Source organism: Balaenoptera musculus, chromosome 20, assembly GCF_009873245.2.
Source record: "Balaenoptera musculus isolate JJ_BM4_2016_0621 chromosome 20, mBalMus1.pri.v3, whole genome shotgun sequence".
Taxonomy (NCBI): Eukaryota; Metazoa; Chordata; class Mammalia; order Artiodactyla; family Balaenopteridae; genus Balaenoptera; species Balaenoptera musculus.
This window is the reverse complement of record NC_045804.1, coordinates 33,771,179-33,777,095: the sequence shown is the minus strand read 5'-3', so window position 1 is coordinate 33,777,095 and position 5,917 is coordinate 33,771,179.

Here is a 5,917-nt window from a genome sequence, read left to right as displayed (position 1 = left end):
GTTCAGGTTCTGGCCTCCTGATCTCCACTTTCCTGATTGTGGCAGAGGAAGCAGCATTCTTGAGAGGTCAGTTCTGCAATGTTCAGGGAGTCACACCTAGAGGTACGCCTTGAGCCCACTCCTCCATTTCTTCCAACAATTTTGTAAGTACCTAATCTCCTGTATTTAATCCCTTTCTGCTTAAAACACCTAGAGTGTTTCTGTTTCCTGCATTGAACCCTGACTAATGTAGAACTAATGTTAAGAATTCGAAGTGTTTGAGAGAATCAGATATATTAAATGTGTACTTCAAATGTTTAATAAAATTTGATGAACTACTTATATAATATGCTAAATGTTTGAGGATTTAATCTTTTAAATGTAGGTATTAATTGAATATTAATCATAGAATAAGTAAAAATAATGGATCTTACCTTTATACAACGTATGATTAGATTAATAATTATCAAGATTTTTAAGTTTAAGAAAAACTAGATTTTAAAACTTAAGAATTTTAATATACAGTTATCCCTCAGTATCCGCAGGGGATTGTTTCCAGGATTCCCTGTGGATACCAAAATCTGTGGATGCTCAATTCCTTATATAAAATGGCATAGTATTTGCATATAATCTAAACACATCCTCCCATATACTTTAAATCATCTCTGGATTACTTATGTCAACAAAAAATTAATCAATAGTCAATCTAAGAGAGAAATGGAAAATTTTATTCAAGCCACCTGAGGATTATAACCTGGGAGACAGTCTTTCTGAAAGCTCTGAGGACTGTTCCACCTGTTGGAGGTCAAGGCACAGTTATATAAGTTTTTGAGACAAAGGGTTGTACATCAAAGTAACATATTGACAGTTTGCATAGTCCAACAAGGTGAGTAGTGGGTTATTGTGACACCTTACAGGGTTGAGACAGGAATGTTATCTCCTAAGTAGTTACCTTGAGGGCACCAGGAGGAAATTGCTTTTTTTGGTGAGTAGGCGTCTTCTAAGGGGATCTAGTTAATGTATAATGAAGATGCACAATGCATGCTAAAGGGGAGTGGGATAGTGGCTCAAACAGGCAGAGAGAGAATTTTATGTTTAATTTTTCTTGTACTGCCTTAAAATAATCTTATTCCATCACTTATAATACCTAATACAATGTAAACACTATGTAAATAGTTGTAAACCCAACATAAATGCTATGTAACTAGTTGTTAGCATACAGCAAATTCAAGTTTTGCTTTTTGAAACTTTCTGGGAATTTTTTTTTCAAGTATTTTCAATCCACTGTTGGTTGAACGCGCAGATATGGAACCTGCAGATACAGAAGGCCAGCTGCATTGAATATCAATTAAAACATAAGTAAGTATAATAGTATCCCCCCCAATGGAAGTTTCCCCTTAGTAAAAAACACAATGGACAGTTAACACTCTATCTCCAGTCCCTCAGACAGAATCTAGCACTGGAGAGTGTTCAATGAAATTTGTCAAGTGAATGAATGAGCAACAATACCATGAAACAGATTTCATCATCACAATTTTAATGATGAGGAAAGTGAAGTTCAGATAAGCTTACCACTAGGCCAGTGGCCCCTAAAATTGGGTGTATGCACCCAGGTGGTATGTGATACAATACTATACATTTTAAAATCAAATGTCTTATTATGTGCACGATTGTGTAGAAGTCACATACACAATACATTAAAATGTACATATATGAAGGGCTTGTGCTCAAAAATGTTTTATTGATGGTGTGAGTGGTCAGGAAAGTTTGTTGGCTACTGGGGTAGACCGAGGGCAAATTGTCCTCGGCAGGTGTCACGTGGCTTTATGTTTGTACCCGTGGCATAGTGAGAGTGCTCGAGAAACGTTCTGAATGAGAATGAATACACAAATAGACGAATCAGTGAATAAAAGAAGATGCCCCAGGTAATACAACTAGTAAGTGGAGGTGTCCCAGATAACACAACTAGTAAGTAGAGATGTCAGGATTCAAATTCAGATCTGTTTAGCTCCAAAGTCTGTACTTTTCCAAGAACAAGCTCCTGCTCAGCACACCAGATTAGCAAGGGGGAACCTGAGATGTATTTCCAACTAGTTGGTTAAAAAAAGAACACATAGATAAACACTGAGCAACAAAAAAAAAGCATTACATTGATCAGGAGGTTTTTAATCATCCAGTCAGCTTTTCCACAAGGGAGACATCCTTCAGAAACATAGAAAGACAAAAGAGCTACATCACATTTCCTCTAGTTACATATTTGGATAGCACTAGAGGCTGCATCCTGTGTGGCCAGGGGCACTTTTGTTTCTCTATGTAATACATGGAGAGGATTTCTCAACTTCTTTTCAGCATAGGTCATATCTTCCCTTTCAAAAACAAAAACAAACAAAATCAATTTAGGCAAGCCCTCCAACCTTCTTTTCTACTAAGCTGTCTATCCACAACATCAAATTAGTCACAGGACAGACTCACTTGAGTTTCACTTCTTCCTTCTTCCAAAGAGGAGTAAAGTGGACCAATATCTGAGCCAAAAACATTGAAAATCCAAGCACATAGGTGTTTAGAGCCTGGATAAGAATGACTGTTAATTACTGAAAACCTGTGTGCAGAGCACTCTACCGCTAGTTGATTTCCACGTTATTTCATTTAATCGTCACAACAACCCCAGAAGTATTATTATTATCCCCATTTTATAGATGAAGAAACAGAGTCTTAAGTAGGTTAAGGGAGTTATGCAAGATCACACAGGTAGTAAATGGTATAGGAGATTTAAACAAAAACCCATCTTGTTCAAAGCACATCTTTCCACCATACCCATACCAGATTTCCGGATTCCAGAATAAGATACGCAGCGAAGTGCCTCTGCCTACCCCTAGTTGCCAATAAGTAACATAAGCAAGCAGTAAACCTTGGCTATTTTGCTAAGCCACTGAGATATGGGGGGTTGTTTTATTATTGAAGCATTACCTAACAGAAGTTGGTTGGTATAGGTGTCTTTAAATACAGTGTCGTAAACTTTGAAAACCACTTTAATAACATGGTACAGTGCAAATCATGCTTAGTGAGAGTCTCTATTACTTTATACCATCCCCGAACAAGTACTTACTTTTATTTAAGACAAAGGCTCAAACGTGCTTGAAGCTCTGCAGGAAAGACAATGAGTTGGTCAGGGCATGGCTTTGGCATTCAAATAGTTGCATACAAATTGGTGCATAAACGTCTAAAGAAATATATTCTATTTTGTTGTTGTTCTTTTTTTTAATTGAGAAAATCTTTTAAATCTCCTATTTAAATAATAGTTGAGGGCTTCCCTGGTGGCGCAGTGGTTGAGAATCTGCCTGCTAATGCAGGGGACACGGGTTCGAGCCCTGGTCTGGGAAGATCCCACATGCCACGGAGCAGCTGAGCCCGTGAGCCACAACTACTGAGCCTGCGCGTCTGGAGCCTGTGCCCCGCAACGGGAAGGGGCCGCGATGGTGAAAGGCCCGCGCACCGCGATGAAGAGCGGTCCTCGCACCGCGATGAAGAGTGGCCCCCACTTGCCGCAACTGGAGAAAGCCCTCGCGCGAACTGAAGACCCAACACAGCCAAAAATAAATAAATAAATAAATAAAGTAGCTATAAAAAAAAAAAAAAAAAAAAAAAAAAAATCAGTTTAAATAATAGTTGAGAAGCTAAAGAATATCAGTTTGAAGGGACACCAAATTACAAGTCATCTTGGGGAGAGGGGGCAAATAGCTTGGTCTAGCCCTACTTATACAGCTCATATCAAAAGGGGGCTATTTTTGGTGGAATTTCAAAGTCACAGAGGTTGAGAGACAGTCTCCTTGACTGGGGAGAGACAATTATATTCTCTTAAGGGCAATTAGAGAACTTTAAGAGTACACTGTCAGGGAGCTTCCCTGGTGGCGCAGTGGTTAAGAATCCGCCTGCCAGTGCAGGGGCACGGGTTCAAGCCCTGGTCCGGGAAGATCCCACGTGCCGCGGAGCAACTAAAACCGTGTCCCACAACTACTGGGCATGTACTTTAGAGCCGGTGCTCCGCAACAAGGGAAGTCACCGCAATGAGAGAAACCTGCGCACCGCAACGAAGCGTAGCCCCTGCTCGCCACAACTAGAGAAAGCCCGCGCGCAGCAACGAAGATCCAATGCAGTCAAAAATAAATAAATTAAATAAATTAAAAAAAAAAAAAAGTACATTGTCAGATGGGAACTGTAACTAGAGTCCCAAATATTTATATATTTACTTACAAACTAAGAATTTATAAGAAACGTTCTAGAATTGTGACTTGATAAAACATTAACAGAAATATCTATAGCTTTTTTTAAAACCTGGATTTAGTTGAAGCTAGGAAAACACATTTTAAGGTGACAAGCAGTTACTGTAGCTATAAAGGTGGAAGATATGAATAATCCTTTACACTGTTTCTTTTCTTTTGTGTTAGGAAGCCTACCTAATGGGGCTCTCCAGTTGCACAAATTTAAAATAACACCCACTTACCTTGGGAAAAATTATAAAGAAAGCTTTCTGACCGCAGGTATTTTAGACTGAGAAGCTGAATATATTATCAATACTTGGGCATATAAATCATTGTTTCTGGCAAACACAGGCTATACCACTGCAAAATTATTATGGGGGATTAGGAATGTATAGACAGAAATACTTACCTCTATATGGATGTAGATATGTTTTTGTGGGGATGTGTGTTCCTGTTTAAGCTGTGTCTTGCAGTATATCAGAAACTGAGATCCAGAAGACCACATAAAGGATGTTCAAACTTGTTTTTCATCACTTACTAGAAGAACTGAAACTGGCAAAAAAAAAAAATGTACTGGACCATGTTTGGCTGATGAGGTTCAACCTTGACTATGCAGTAAGAAGGTCCTACATGTGGTATTAATTGTGAACAATCCAGACTTTGGAAAATATATCAATGTTGGCCCATAAGGAGGCAGAGGGAGAGGTTATATTCCTGCAGAAAAGAGAGGAAATTCCTTTAGAAGCAAATATTCTCATTCTCAATTGTCTTATATAAAGATAGATCCCAAGACAGGAAACGGAGACTCTAAATTAAGGGAAAGAACTTTTCCTCCCCTGGAGTCTGGATTCTACAAAGACTAGAAATTAACTTGGAAGGAATTGCAGCTGGTGAGCTCCTGACCACAAGGAGGCAGGTGGGAGCCCGACAAGAAAGGATCCCATGGGCATGGGTCTAGATTGTAGACTACACAGGTACCCACATCTAGTAGTCCTCTGGGGCCAGAGTGGTGGTACTAGCACCAGCCTGAAAGCTGCTGGGCTCCCAGAACTGTGGAACACAATCTGCAAATGTTGGAAATTTATCTACAAATTCCACAGTGAGTGGACATTAACAGATACTTACTTAGAACAGAACCTGTATGGACTCTGCATACGACATTGCGTCAATGCAAGAACAATTACAGAAACCTGCACTCTTACGACGAGCAATTTTGAGTCAACGAGACTACAAAAAAATGCAACCAGTTGGAACAGAGCAGCACCTTCCCTTCTGGGCTGGGCAGGCTGGCAGATTACCTTAGCATTACACTGTAGTAATGGCTGCTGAAGCATGTGTAAGCAAAGTATCACTTGAAGAAGTGTATGACTTATGTTTACAACTATTAACAATATAAGATATTACCCATCAAAAACACCTACTAGAGAAAGAACATGACAAAACTGAATTTATAAATTAGGTTTAGGCAAAAATTACAAAAGCAGGTTTTTCCCTCTTGGCCAGAGGTTGGCAAACTTTTTCTGTAAAGGGCCAGATATTTTAGGCTTGTGGGCCATGTATTCTATGTTGCAACTACTCAACTCCGCAAGCAAATTTAGAAAAGTAATTCTGAGAGTTTTCAGTGAATCTAACTTTTAAAACAATAAAAGGGGAAAAAATCAGTCACACTCTCAAAATTT